The following is a 15,626-nucleotide window of genomic DNA, read 5'->3' as shown; positions in this document are numbered from 1 at the left end:
GGTGGACACCTCCTCCTTTTCTGGCGGCTCAGATGCCAGCCTCTGCTTCGCCTTGCAGTCCCCTCTTCTCTTTGAACCTCTGCGTAGCCTGGGGTCGGTGGGGAGCGGGGCGGGGGGGGGGTGGGCCGCGGTAGGTAGGATCAGTGTCTCTGGTACACAGACTGGGAAACAGAGGGGCTGAGGGATTGCCCAGGCTGGGACATCAGAGCCCTATTGTGTTTCTGTGAGGCAGGAGCAACCTTCCCTGGACTCTGGGGTGCAGAGCGTGGGCCAGTGTCACTCTGACTGCTGGAGCCAGTGCAGAGATGGAGCTGAGAAAGGCCAGGGCTGGAGGGGTCAGGGGCCGGGCAGGGTGTGAGGGATGCGGGGTGAGTCACTTAGCAGTTCAGATGCTGGACAGTGAAGGGGCAGGAGTGCTGGGCCCGGCCAGGCCTAGGGGCACCAGGTACAAGGCCACCCTGCGGAAGGAGGCTGGGCCATGGCACCACGCCTGCCCCACCCCACCAGCTCCCCAGAGCAGGGCTGGAGCACAAGGAGAAATGTGGCCTGGGACCTTTTGAAGTGTGGGAGGATGGGGGGAGTGGGATCTGGAAACCTGACGGGGGTGAGGGTCAGGCTGCTTTCCTCCCCCAGCTGCCCACCCCCTTCTGCTATCCCCCCTGGCTAAAGCTTTTCTTCCTGCCTGTATGGCTGAGCGTGGAGGAAGATGCTCTGTGGGCCTCTCCTCCCAGGTGGGGTCACCATCTAAGACAGACAGACAGAGTCAGTGTCCACAAGAGCACCAGGCCCCTTGCAACTGACTTTGCTCTTGGGCTTCAGCCTCACCTGCGCAGGTCAAGATGCCCACAGGATATTATGGCTCTTGAGGTCAGCTGAATAGATTTTCCAGAAAGAACTATTTCGGGAGGTCTGGACAGGAGCAGGGATGGCGTAGCAACCAGACGGCAGCATGGGAGCTGGAGGGACAAGTGGAGGAGGGGGCAGTGTGATGGGAGCTGGTGGGGCTGCGGCCCGGAGGGCTGCTCTGCAGAGACAGTGACCACAGTTGCCCTGTGGGGAGAGTGCATGCCTGGCCACTCTATTCCCTCCTGTCCACCTCCTGCAGCTGCCTCCCATTGGCTGATCCAACCGAGCAGCCAGACATCAGCCTTCAGGGCAGATCTGGAAGGATGGAAGGAAGGATGGAGAATCGTCAGGATGATGGGGGCAAAAATATTAATAGCCAGGCCCCACCCTCAAGGAGCTCACCATCTAACAGAGGGGATAAGAACCCAACTACCTCTCACCAGAAGAACTATATAAAAAAGATCTTAATGGCCCAGATAACCATGATAGTGTGATCACTCACCTAGAGTCAGATATCCTGGAGAGTGAAGTTGAGTGGTCCTTAGGAAACATCACTACAAACTAAGCTAGTGGAAGTGATGGAATTCCAGCTGAGCTCTTTCAAATCCTAAAAGATGATGCTGTGAAAGTGCTGCACTCAATATGCCAGCAAATTTGGAAAACTCAGCAGTGGCCACAGGTCTGGAAAAGGTCAGTTTTCATTCCAATTCCAAAGAAAGGCAATGACAAAGAATGTTCAAACTACCACAAAATTGCACTCATTTCATGTGCTAGCCAAGTAATGCTTAAAATCCTTCAAGCTAGACTTAAACAGCTGGATTTTACAAGCTGGATTTTGAAAAGGCAGAGGAACCAAAGATCAAATTGCCAACATCCGTTTGATCACAGAAAAAGCTAGAGAATTTCAGAAAAACATCTACTTCTGCTTCATTGACTCTGCTAAAGCCCTTGACTATATGGATCACAACAAACTGTGGAAAATTCTCAAAGAGATGGGAATACCAGACCACCTGACCTGCCTCCTGGGAAACCTGTATGCAGATCAAGAAGCAACAGTTTTTTATTGTTCCTTGGAACAACGGACTGGTTCCAAATTGGGAAAGGAGTACATTAAGGCTGTGTATTGTCACCCTGCTTATTTAACTTATATGCAGAGTACATTATGTGAAATGCCAGGCTGGATGACGTACAAGCTGGAATCAAGATTGCCAGGAGAAATACCAATAACCTCAGATATGCAGATGACACCACCATTATGGCAGAAAATGAAGAATTGAAGAGCCTCTTGATGAAGGTGAAAGAGGAGAGTTGAAAAAGCTGGCTTAAACCTCAGCATTCACAACACGAAGATCATGGCATCTGGCCCCATCACTTCATGGCAAATAGATGGCGAAACAATGGAAACAGTAACAGACTTTATTTTTTTGGGCTCCAAGATCACTGTGGACAGTGCCTGTAGCCATGAAATTAAAAGACGCTTGCTCCTTGAAAGAAAAGCTATGACTAACCTAGACAGCATATTAAAAAGCAGAGACATTACTTTGCCTACAAAGGTCCATCTAGTCAAAGATATGGTTTTTCCAGTAGTCATGTACAGATATGAGAGCTGGACAATAAAAAAGGCTGAGCACCGAAGAATTGATGCCTTCGTGTTGTGGTGCTAGAGAGGACTCTTGCGAGTCCCTTGGACTGCAAAGAGATCAAACCAGTCAGTCCTAAAGGAAATCAACCCTGAAAAGTCATTAGAAGGACTAATGCTGAAGCTGAAGCTCCAAGACTTTGGCCAGCTGATGTGAAGAGCTGACTCACTGGAAAAGACCCTGATGCTGGGAAAGATTGAAGGCAGGAGGAGAGGGGGATGACAGAGGATGAGATGGTTGGATGGCATCACTGACTTAATGGACATGAGTTTGAGCAAACTCTTGAAGATGGTGAAGGACAGGGAAGCCTGGCATGCAGCAGTCCACAGGGTCATAAAGAGTTGGATATGATTGAGTGACTGAACAACAACAACCTCTCACCAGGTGGGGAGAAGACAGCCCAGGGGAGGGTCAGATAAAGCCCCAGACAGGCTCAGAGGAGGGAAGGAGTTGGGGTGGGGAGGATGCCAGGGGTCCCAGAGGCTTGAAAGAAGAAGTGGTATTTTGGTTTCCTATTGAAAAAGGTACCTCAAACTTAGTATCTTAATACAAACTCAATATCTTATAGTTCTACAGGTGGGAAGTCTGAAATGGGTCTTATGGGCTAAAGTCAAGGTGTTACCAGAACTGTGTTCATTCTGGAGGTTTTAGGGGAGAATCTGTTTCCTTATCTTTTCTAGCTTAGAGGCTGCTTGTGTTCCTTGGCTCGTGGCCCCTTTCTCCTTCAGGGTGCATCTCTCCAACCTCTGTTTCCATGGTTACCTCTTCTGTCTCTGATTTTGACCATCTTGCTTCCCTCTTATAAGAACCCTTGTGATTGCACTGAGCCCATTTAGATGATCCAGGATACCCTGTCCATCTCAAGATCTTTAACTTAATCACATCTGCATGACCCCCCTTTGCCATGTGAGATGCATAGTCATAGCTCCTGGGGGTCAGGACTTGCACATCTTTGGAGGGTCACAGTGGGCACTGGAGCAGGGGTAGGGTTAGATCTCTGATGGCAGAGGGTGAGGACACTGTAAGTGGAGAGGATGGCCCAGCAGGGGCAGGGGCGTGAGGACAAAAGCAGCTGCTGCCAGTGCCTTGTGCCTGATCGCAGAAATAGGGCGAACAGGCCTGGAAAAGCTGAAAGGCCAGTGCCTGCTCCATTTCCAAATAAACATAGATGACCTCTGATTTGAAGGGGCAAAGATTGCCCCTGAGGGGTGGAGGGGCTGGGGTGGGCCCTTTGGGGGCTGGTTAGCATCACTGTTAAGCCTTCATTCCACTGCTTCCCTAGTGGCTCAGACAGTAAAGAATCTGTCTGCAATGCAGGAGATGGAGGTTCAGTCCCTGGGTCAGGAAGATTCCCTGGAGGAGGGCATGGCAACCCACTCCATTTTTCGTGCCTGGAGAATCCCATGGACAGAGGAGTCTGGCAGGAGTCTGGTCCATAGGGTCACACAGAGTTGGACACGACTGAAGTGACACAGCACGCACACACGCACCATGCTTTATTGAGGGACCAGTCGTGGCCAATTTGGCCTTTATAATTGTCCCTCAGTGGCTGTTCTCAGCCCCACGGCTGAGAGCTTTAGAATCAGCACTACTCTTTCCCCTGCAGAAGTGCAGGTCTGGGCTTGTCTCCCCTACGTGGCCTTCCCAGCCTCCACACACTGATTCCCTCCTTCTCTCCTCCAGCTGTACTCCCCAGCTGCACCTAACTGCTCTCAGCTCCAGAACACCCTGCATTCATTGACAAAAATCTGTGTCTGCTGAGCAGCCTCCCACGCAGAGCTGGGGGTCATATCCCTTTCCATTCTCTTATTGGTGTTATATCCCATCAACTATAGAAGGCTCTGCATGTGCCAGGCACCGTTCATTATATTACATATGATTTTTATTTATCTCCCACAAACTCTGAGTTGGGTGCTGTTAACCCCATTTCAGAGATGAGGAAACTGAGGTTCTGAGAGGTCAAGTAACTGGCCTTGGATGATGTGGCCTTAAATAGTGGATCTGTAAATCAAACCCAGGCCACATTTTATGGGGGAGGAAACTGAAGCTTGGGGAGGTGGAACAATTGGACCGGGCTAATAAGTAGTGCTTAAATCAAGATGTGTCTCGTTTCAAAGGCCAGCTTGTCATTGTCCTGCCAGTCATTGATTAATTTTAACTGCTGCACGGCACTGCTTAGCCTCTGCCCTGGAGTATTTGTACAGAGCTTCCCTCCCCCCACCTCTACCTCGCCCACTATATGGGGAGGTGGCCAGGGAATGGCCCTGGGTCTCTTTCATCTCTGTATTCTGCAGCTGGTGCAGGGCCTGGCTCAGAGCACACATGCAGCAGACGGATAAAGCAATGAATGATGCTTTCTGGGCATGGCTCTGGACACAGGTCAGGGTGGCCACCTGCAGCCACCGAGGTCCAGAGGTGCTGCAGTCTTGAGGCCCTACCGGGCCCAGGCTTGGGCCTCAGGTCATCCAAATTTCTTAGCAGATCTGAAAGCCTAATATTTTTTTTTAAACAAATGTACTTTATATGCAGTTTTTGGAAGAGGTGTGTACATGCTCAGTCACTAAGTTGTGTCCAACTTTGCAACCCCATAGTACTACCTGCAAAATATAGTACACAATTTATTTTTAATTTTTAAAATATTTACTTATTTTATTTGGCCCAGTGTCAGGTCTTAGTTGTAGCGTGTGGGATCTAGTTTCCTAACCAGGGATGGAACCTGGGCCTCCTGCATTGGGAGCAGAGAGTTTTATCCAGGGAAACCCCTTACAGTACAAAACTTAAAAGTATGAAAGATAGACAAGAAAAATGTTAGTCCTCCTGCATTCTTTGACTTCAGCCTCCCAGATCCCCTCCCAGGAAGCCTCCCTTGCTGTCACTTTCATGTGTATTTTTCTGGAGCTGTCCTGTGCATATACAAATAGACGTGTGTCCAAGTTCTTCCCTGGAGCACATATATCAAGGGTAGCAAATAATATTCTTTGCTCTGCTATCTTAATTTTTCATCTAACAAAATATTTGGGAAATCTTTCTATCAGTACCAAATAGAGCTACCTCATTCTTACTGATGGTTGCACATGTTTCTATTGTATCAAGGTATCACATAATGGGTATTTAGTGGTTTCCACCTTTTACTATTATAAATAACACTGCAATGAATATGCTAGGATGTCATGTCATTTTGCATGTGTGCAAAAATATACTCAAAAGGTAAGCACCTGTAAGATAAGTTGACACGTCAAAGGATTATATTTAAAATTTTGATGGAAGTTGGAAATCACCGTTTATAGAGTTTATACTGATTTTTCTCCTACTAACAATGGGTGGATTTTTCAGTTCCCCATATGCCTAATAGGGCTTCCCTGGTGGCCCAGACAGTAAAGAATCTGCCTGCAGTGTGGGAGACTTGGGTTCAGTCCCTGGTTTGGGAAGATCTCCTGAAGAAGGAACTGCCAACCCACTCCAGTATTCTTGCCTGGAGAATCCTGTAGACAGAGGAGCCTGGTGGGCTACAGTCCATGGGGTTGCAAAGAGTAGGACCTGAGCGACTAGTGTGTGCATGTGAAAACACGCACACACACACAGACACATATGCCTAACAAATAGGAACTTATCAATTCTTTTCATCTTTACCAATCTGACATGTAAAAATGAGAAATCATGATAATCTAAATTTGTATTTGTCTTATAGGAGTGAGGTTGAATATTTTCATATATCTAAATGCAATTTGTGTATCCTTTTCTGAGAACTGTTTGCTCACATACTTGGCTCCATTTCTCTTCCTGGGTTGCTGATCTTAGTTGGTTATTTGTATGAACTCTTTAAATGTCTTCAGGCTGTTGGCATGGGTTCATGCTACAGCTTGCAAATACTTCCCCTTGGTTGTTCCCACAAGTTCTGTAGTGAAAGGCTTCCTGCTTATCAGTTTACACCTTTGACTCCAGTTATTGCCTCCTTATTTTATCTCCTCCATAATTATCCCTCATTTTCCAAGAAACTTTCACTCACATGATCAGATTTAAAGTTTATAATTTCCATGCAAAATGAAGTTTGATTTTCTCATTAGTATTGACAAACAGTTCTCCATGGATCTCATCTGCATTTGTGCTCATCTGCAACGGGGAAGCACTGACAGTTTTTGTTTTGGTCTGTTTTTTCAAGGATATTTTAGTCACGAACTTTCATCCACACACCTATGGTCAATTAATCTTTGACAAAGGAAGCAAGAATATACTGTGGAGAAAAGACAGTCTATTCAGCCAGTGGTGCTTGGAAAGCTGGATCAGTTCAGTTCAGTTCAGTTCAGTCGCTCAGTCGTGTCTAACTCTTTGCGACCCCATGAATCGCAGCACGCCAGGCCTCCCTGTCCATCACAAACTCCCAGAGTTTACTCAAACACATGTCCATCGAGTCGGTGATGCCATCCAGCCATCTCATCCTCTGTCGTCCCCTTCTCCTCCTGCCCCCTATCCCTCCCAGCATCACGGTCTTTTCCAATGAGTCAACTCTTCGCATGAGGTGGCCAAAGTATTGGAGTTTCGGCTTCAGCATCAGACCTTCCAATGAAAGCTGGATAGCCACACTTAAATAAATGAGGTTAGAACACCCCCTCACACCCCTCAAACAAAAATAAACTCAAAATGGTTTTAAGGCCTAAATATAAGACAAGACATATAAAACCCTTAGAAGAAGATATGGGCAAAATGTTCTCTGACATAAATTGTAGCAATGTTTTCTTAGGTCAGGCTCCCAAGGCAAAAGAGATAAAAACAAAAAGAAACAAATGGGACCTAATCAAACTTAAAGGCTTTTGCACAGCAAAGGAAGCCATAAACAAAACAGAAGACAGCTTATGGACTGGGAGAAAATATTTGTAAACAGTGTGGCCAACAAAGGCTTAATTTCCAAATTAAACTCATACAACTCAATATCAAACAAACCAACAACCCAATCAAAAAATGGGCAGAAGACCTATATAGACATTTCTCCAAAGAAGACATAGAGATGGCCAACAGTCACACAGCTGTGAAACCCCAAGCTCTGGGAAACCAAACTTCTTTTAATGAGAAGATGCTCAATATTGCTAATTACTAGAAAAATGCAAATCAAAACTACACCTCACGTCTGTTAGAATGGCCATCATCAAAAAGTCTATAAACAATAAATGCTGGAGAGGGTGTGGAGAAAAGGGAACCCTCCTGCACCTTTGGTGGGAATGTAAATTGATGCAGTCACAGTGGAAAACAGTATGGAGGTTCCCTAAAAAACTAAAAATAAAATTGCCATATAATCCAGCAATCCCACTCCTGGGTATATATCTGGAAAGACAAAAACTCTAATTTGAAAAGATACATGCACCCCAATGTTCATAGCAGCACTATTTCTCATGGTCAAAACATGGAAGCAACCTAAGTATCTATCAATGGATGAATGGATAAAGAAGATGAATGGATAATATAGATATGAATATATATAGGTAGAAAAAAAGAGTGAAATATTGCCATTTGTGGCAACATGGATGGACCTAGAAAACATCATACTGAGTGAAATAAGTCATACAAAGATGAATATTATATGATATCACTTATATGTCAAATATGAAGCAGAAATAGACTCACAGAAAACAAACATGTTTATCAAAGGGCAGGAGTAGGGAGAGATAAATTAGGAGGATGGGATTAACAGATACATACCAGCATATATAAAATAGATAAATAGTAAGGATTTACTGACTGGCACAGGGAACTATTGGGTTTCCCGGGTCACTCAGTGATCAAAGAATCTGCCTGCCAATGCAGGAGATGCAGGAAATACGGGTTCAATCCCTGGGCCTGGAAGATCCCCTGGAGGAGGAAATTGCAACCCATTCCAGTATTCTTGCTGGGAAAATCCACAGATAGAGGAGGCTGGCTGGGGTTGCAAAGAGTCAGACATGACTGATAGACTGAACAACGCCCCCCCCCCCCCCCACCCCCAGAGGGAACTATATTCAACATCTTGTGATAACTTATAATGGAAAAAAACTGACAAAATATGTATAACGGAATCACTTTGCTGTGCCTCTGAAACTAACTCAATATTGTAAATCTACTATACTTCAATTTTTAAAAAAAGTAGTAAACTTTCTTGGAACATAGAGATAGCACTTCCCTCTTGAGCAGAGGCAAGTTTTTTTTTTTTTTTTTAAAATTTAACTGCTCTGTATAAATGATGCTAGTTCTGTTGGAGGAAAGATCAGACAGGTTTGTTTGTAGTTCATTGTGAGAGGCTTGGTTTCCCAAAGCTTGGGGTTTCTCAGCTGTGATGCAAACCCATTGCATACGTAGCAGCTGGCTGGATTAAGCTTTGTGTTGTTCCCGTGGAACTTGAGGTTGGGGGCAGGGCGAGAGGAATCAATGCAAATATGAAGCTTGAGTGGCTTGTTGTACTGTGAGTTATGAGGTTCTTTGTCTCTGACCTGGGAATCTCATGTCTTCTGCCAGAGTTCACAAAACTGTGGCAGGCTACCTTGTTAGATTGCAAAAAAGAGTAAATCTCAGATTCTTATACTTCTTGACAGTTTGACAGCTGGGCAAAATGAGGCTTTGATCATCAGAGCCTCCCAAGGTCATCCAGTTAGAGAGCAGCAAAACTGGGCCTGGAACTGTGTCTCTTACTCCACACCCCAAGCGGTGGTCATGCTAGCAGAGCCTTCCCCTGCTGGCAGGTAAATTGCCTATGGCTAGGCTTTTCCGGGCTGATTTATTTTTGTCTCTCCTGCATCTCCCAGGTGGTTTCAAAACAGGAGTTTGAGGGATCTCACTCTTGGGCTAGTGGTTCTCAAACTTCAGCAAGACTTAGAATCACCTGGAGGAGCATACTGAAAAAGGAAACTTATTAAAAAAATGTATGGACTTTCCGGGTGGTCCAGTGGTTAAGAATCTGCCTTGTAATTCGGAGGACATGGGTTCAATCCCTGATTGGGGAACTAAGATCCCACATTCCTGAGCAACTAAATCTGCTGGCCACAACGACTGAGCTCTCACGCCACAACTAGAGAGTCTATGCACCGCAAAGAAAGATCCTGCAGCAAAGATCTTGTGTGCCACAACGAAGACCTGATGCAGCCAGATAGATGAATAAACAAAATTTAAAGAAATGTAGGCTCACCTGTAGAGATTGGATTTAGTAACCCTGGGGCGGAAGCCAGGAATCAGTACTTTATTTTTTATTTTTTTTATTTTTTATTTTTTTATTTTTTTAAATTTTTTTATTAGTTGGAGGCTAATTACTTCACAACATTTCAGTGGGTTTTGTCATACATTGATATGAATCAGCCATAGATTTACACTTATTCCCCATCCCGATCCCCCCTCCCACCTTACTATCTATGGTGAAACAGATCACCAGCCCAGGTGGGATGCATGAGACAAGTGCTCGGGCCTGGTGCACTGGGAAGACCCAGAGGAGTCGGGTGGAGAGGGAGGAATCAGTACTTTAAACAAGCTTCCCAGGTGATGCTGTCCCAGGGGATCTAAGAGCTACTCTGAGAGTCACAGCTTTTGTTTGTGAACAGGCTGAAGGTTTGTGAGCAGTGTGACTTGATCAAAGCTGGCCTGAGGATGAGGATGAGGCTAGGGTGATGGGGGCAGCAGAGTGAAGGAGTAAAGGAGGGGCTGGGACACTCACCTGGAATGACAGCCCTGTGTTCCCAGCTTCAGGGACCCGGCTCCCAGTGGTCTGACTCATCCAACACCGCATGTGTCACCTCCTGACTCAAAAACCATTGTTGGCTTCTGCAGGGAAAAAAAAGAAAAAATCAAACCTAGTAGCCTGAGCTGCAAAGGCTTTTCCTTGTCTGAATTTCGCCAGCTCTTCAGCCTCTGATTCTCTTTTGGCACAGAAGTTAGACCAGGAGGCACAAGTCCAGACCTCCTGGGTTCAAATCACAGTTCTGCCGCTTACCAACCTTGAAGCTTAAGCAAGTTGCTCTGTTTCCTGGTGGGTAAAATGGGGATACTGCTGTTTACAACAGTTTCTACAGCCTAGGGGAGCTCTGATGGCTTAAAAAAGTCAGTGTTTGCTACATACTTGAACAGAACCAGGCATGCAGTAAGGACTCAGTACATTTGGGCTGTTTTTACAGGTTCCTTTCTGGGACTTTCCACCCATCTGCCACCTTGGTGTCCTCACTCTGTTTACCCAGGGGTCTTCTCATCCCAGGTCTCACTCAGGCTGCTGTCCTTCCGAGCTCCATCAGCCCTTCATACATGTCCCTCCTCTGTCCCCAGCCTGCCACCTGCTCTTGTCAGGAGCCTGCAGTGTTTACCCCTTTCTCTTCCGGGAGCTCAGCTCTTCCCTGGGGGCAGGCAGCCTGGATCCAGGGTAACTGCCTGCTGGTCTCAGTTTGGGGAAACTCAGGCAGGCCCAGTCCATCTCCTGTTTTCTCTCCTGACCTGCGAATAGACAGAGTTGGGCGAAAGCACCCGTCATTGAGCTTTAGAAGAGGGTGAACCCTCTGCAAACCTTTATGGGAAGCTGGGTGTGCAAAACCAGCGAGAGCAGAGCTGCTTTGGGTGGAGGAGCATGTGTGTAAGTGTGTCTGGATGTGTGAGCACGTGAGTATGTGACTATATGAGTTGGAGAGTATATGCACATGTGTGCATGTGTGAAGGTGTGTCCATATGTGGGTGAGTGAGTGAATGAGTGTGATAGTGAGCATGTGAGTGTGCGTGTGTGAGTATATGTGTGAACACGTGATTGAGCGTGGAGAGTGTATGAGAGCATGTTCGAGTGTGTACATGTGTGCATATGTATGGGTATGTGAGTGAGCCAGTGTCTACACACCTGTGTGACAGTAAGTGAATGATGGTGTATGTATGTGTGTGATTGTGAGTGTGTGAGTGTGTGTGGTCAGCGGCAGGTCTGCTCAGCTGACACCTCTCAGGTCAGACTTGGAAACGAGAAGATTTCTGCCCTCCCGTACCACTGGTGTAGGGGTTTCACTAGGCCTGTAGCAGAGATTGACTGTATTTCTCAGAGGTCAAGATTACGGGAAGAAGCAGGTAACGGCAGGCCTGGCAGGAGTGGTAAGTTCCGGATTCCGGAGCCTCCTGACTCCTCCCCTTCCCTGACTCAAACCCTTCCTTCTGAAACCCCAGATACGGATCTCTGTGCCTGAAGGTCTTGATTTCAGCGTGCTGGGGGCCTCAGTTCACTGAGCTGGGACTCATATCTTCCCTGGATGTTCTGGTCCCTATGGGCCCCTGCCCTGATCCTGGACCAAGCCTGCCAAGGAAGCCCCCACCGCCTTCCCAACCCCAACACATTCCACCGGAGGGGGCTGGGGACCAGGCAGGGGTGCTGGGAGGGCTTCCTGGCCCTGTGACTCCAGGGCTGATCCCCAGCTTTCCCTGGTGGTGTCTGGGAGGCCTCAGGCTGGTGTTCTGGTGCCCTGGTAAGGGCTGAGGCTGGCACCCCATAGTGCTGCCTAGAATGGTAGTGAGGCGCCCAAGAGAGCCAGTGAGGTTTTGTCCTCTGTTACTGGTCTGTGTGTGTGGATGGGGCCTCAGGTGTTTTCTCTCTGGGCAAAGGGCCTCTCCCCCAGCTAACCCAGCACTCCTTCGTTCCCAGCTTCTGTCTGGCAGCCCACCTTGTTATGGGATTCTTTGTGGTTTCTGTTTAATGAATGTTTATCCTGTAGCCGGCTGGATCCAGGAAGAGCCAGGAAGAGTCCAGAGGAGCCAGGAGGGGTCAAGGCTCAGCATTCTTTCTCCAGAGTGGCTCTGAATTCAGCTGCTCACAAGAATGTACCCCCCCACCCCCAACACACACCCTTCCACCACCCCTCCTCCCTGGGTAAGAAGCAGTTTTTCCGGGAACTCGGCTAACCTGGCCAACCCTCCCTCAATCTACTGGGTTTCCCACTTGCCAACTTGGGACTGGTGGAGCCTGGAGCAAGTCAGAATTAAAAAATAGAAACACCCTCCACCCCCGATTATAGAGCTGATACACGATCTTTGTTGCTCTGTTGAAATTTTGGGAAATGCATATTCTGGTTTTCCCGGAATGTCCCTACTCCCAGCCCTGACTGTGGGCTTTGTGGGGCCAAGACCAGCGTGGACACAGCCTGTCTTTCCCCTTCCGACAGTGGGTATCAGCACTGGTAGACATGGGCACAGTGGGTGCTTGGTGAGTAGAACCTAATCAGAAACTCATTCTACCAGGACTTCTTCCAAAGCAGATCCAGGGATTACTCTGGGGGTGGTGAGTGACCACTGACCTTCTGGAGAGGGTATCAGATAAGTCAGGCTCCAGACCAGTCCCCCAACTGCGGTGAAATCCCAGGCTCAGGCCCCAAGCTAGGTGCCCTCCCGGTTTCCCTTCCCTCTCCATGTGACTCCATTAGCCCCACCTCCTGCCTCTGCCCTCAGGATACGCCCCAACACTTCTCAGCAACCTTGCACATTTCCTTGGAACCAGCCCCCAGCTTCTCTGCCTGGCCTTTGTAAGAATATCTTATCAGATCTCCAGCTCCCTACCTTGACTCCTGGTCTGGAAAGCCAGAGGAATCCCAGGTTTCCTCTCAACAGAACCCCTTTACTGTCAGAATAAAAGAAAACAGTGCATGAGGCAGGGTTCTCAGGGCTGGTGCACTGGGATGACCCTGAGGGGTGGGATGGGGAGGGAGGTGGGAGGGAGGGTCAGGATGGGGAACACATGTATACCCATGGCTGATTCATGTGAATGTATGGCAAAACCCACCACAATATTGTAAAGTAATTAGCCTCCAATTAAAACAAACAAAAAAAGAAAACAGTGAAAGTGCTAGTCGTGTGCAAATCTTTGAGACCCCATGGACTGCAGCCCGCCAGCCTCCTCTGTCCATGGGATTCTCCAGGCAAGAATACTGGAGTGGGTTGCCATTTTCTTCTCTAGGTTCAGAATTAAGCCCTCTCCCTGATAAGACTGCTGGCCTGTCTGCTGGCCTTTTCCAGGCCTTGCCTCCTGCATGCCAGCCCTTGGCACACAGCACGCACCTCTCCACCCTGGGCATTCTTCCTCAGGGGCTCTGGCCTTGCTGTACATTCTGCCTGGTCCCCAGGGATCTGGCGGCTTCTTTGCCTCCCTCAGGTCTCTGTCCACATGCCACCTCCTCGGGGACCTTCTCTCCCCACCTCCCATGGCTCCCCCCATCACCCTTCACCCCTTCCCTTCTCTGCTTCTTCCCACGAGGCCCTTGCTCCTAGAATCACACTGTCTGCCCCACCCAGAATGAAAGTTCAGGAGAGGAGGGAGCTTTTTTTGACCGTTTTGTTCTAGAAGCACAGTCTACAGGGTAGTCTGTAATTATTGGTTGAATGAAAAAAAGAGGTCTCCCTTTTCTTCATCTTTTCCAGCAAACAATCATTAAGCATTTACTTGTACTGGCGTCGGCCTGGGGCTAGATGCAGCCAGCAGGCTCTGTCTAGCTGCGGAGACAGAGCTGGGACATGTAATGGGGTTGAGTCCAGGGGTGAGTCCAGGGGGTGAGTCTGGAGGCCAGGGGTAGGGGTGGCTGAGAAAAACTGGTCTGGCCTGAGTGCATCAGGTGGACGTCCCAGAGGAGATAATGCCCAGGCTGAGTGCTGAAAGAGGAACCAGAGTTACTGGCATCCAGGTAAAGTGAGGAGGCCAGTGAGAAGGGAGGATGCTCCAGGCCCGAGGAAGGGCCCACTCCCCTCCTGGAGGGCAGGGATGTGGCCCCGACATGTCAGTCTCTGGTGCATGGCAGTTGTTCACTGAAAATGCCGAGATAGCTGGTGTCCTGAACCACAGCTGATTTTGAGGAAGTCAGTTTCAGTTCTTGTACAAGAGTGTTGCCGTGAGGCGCTCAGTTAGGGCTATGTAGGGTTCACCGAGGGATTCTGAAATGAAAGAATCCCACCTCCCAGAGTCTCTGCCCCTTGGGAGGCAGCACCGATTCCCTTGAGGATGCTGGTCCCAGGGAATTTAGCAGATGACCCACCCAGGAGACCACGGTGGGCTCTGGGAAATCAGAGGAGACGTGGGACATTTTTCTTTCTCTCTGCCCTGTGTCTGGCCCTCCCCAGGCCCCAGTCCATGTGGTACGGGCTGAGGTTTGGTACAGGGCTCCAAATGGGGGCCAGGCAGCCCAGGGTCAGGGAGGAGGCAGAGAGCAGCACCGCTGGCTAAGTGACCAGCCAGCGCCCTCCCTGTGTGGAGAGGAGCTGAACCTGGTCACGTACACTCAGCCCTGTGGGGGATGACAGGGAGGGAGAGGCCAGTCCTGTCTTCCTGAGTGTGGAATGTGGCACCTGGGGGGAGGCTGACCCTTTCCCTCCCCCACTGGCCTGGACCTCAGACAGTTCCCTAAGACTCAGCGCTCCCTGCCTTCCCCCATGCTTGGCCCTGGTTCCCGTCAGGCTGGTTTTTCTTCCCCTGGGGACTCCAAGAGGAACACCAAGGGGTCATGCTGGCCCAGACAGCCGTGACCCACCTTCCCTGGGTTCCCACTTGGGGGAAGTGACAGTGATGAGCTGCTGCAGATGGAGCTGGACCTGGACTGGGGGGAAGCTCCCGCCCCCACTGTTGGCCTCGGTCCCCATGACATCAGCTACCTGGCCTGAGCAAGGCCTTGAGTTCCTCGTAGCACGGCCAGTCATTTCTTGTCTCTGCGTTACTCTCCATCATCATTCCAGGATGATGGATCTTCTTTGTCTCTAGTGGGAACTATTTCAACAGGCCCTAACCTGGTCTCCCTACCCTTGGCCATGCCTCGCTCATCCCACCAACCCATTCAACATTTGGAACTCTTGGCAATTTCTAAAATATGAATTTGACCACATCACATCCCTGGTTAAGGTGACTTTCCACTATCTTCAGGATAAATCAACTCCTTGGCTGAGCTTACAGCACCTGGGACCTCTTCCTTGGTCTTCCCCTCCCCTGCATGTCCCCACAAACCAAATGACCACTGGCCCCAGTGATCCCACTCTCCCAGGACCTCCTGCCTGACAAACACCAACAGGTGTTTCAGCTTCTTGCTCGAGGGGGGTGCCCTCTGTGAAGCGTCTCACTCCCAGGCAGACATGAGGGCTCCCTCCCTTTGCTCCCAACTACCCCTTCTCCAGAACAATTCTCAGCACCCACACACTTGATTA

General features: G+C 48.8%; 1 long non-coding RNA gene across 1 annotated transcript; it reads right to left on the bottom strand.

The window, feature by feature from the left end:
- Positions 1-1,031: 1,031 nt before the first annotated feature.
- On the bottom strand, positions 1,032-12,839 carry LOC122695093. The gene is made up of 3 exons (XR_006341309.1): positions 12,746-12,839; positions 10,153-10,259; positions 1,032-1,161 (listed from the first exon to the last, which is right to left on the bottom strand). It is a non-coding gene; the product is annotated as an uncharacterized LOC122695093 (long non-coding RNA).
- Positions 12,840-15,626: the final 2,787 nt, after the last annotated feature.

Source organism: Cervus elaphus, chromosome 5 (assembly GCF_910594005.1).
Source record: "Cervus elaphus chromosome 5, mCerEla1.1, whole genome shotgun sequence".
NCBI classification, from domain to species: domain Eukaryota; kingdom Metazoa; phylum Chordata; class Mammalia; order Artiodactyla; family Cervidae; genus Cervus; species Cervus elaphus.
This window is presented reverse-complemented; position numbering and strand designations above follow the sequence as displayed.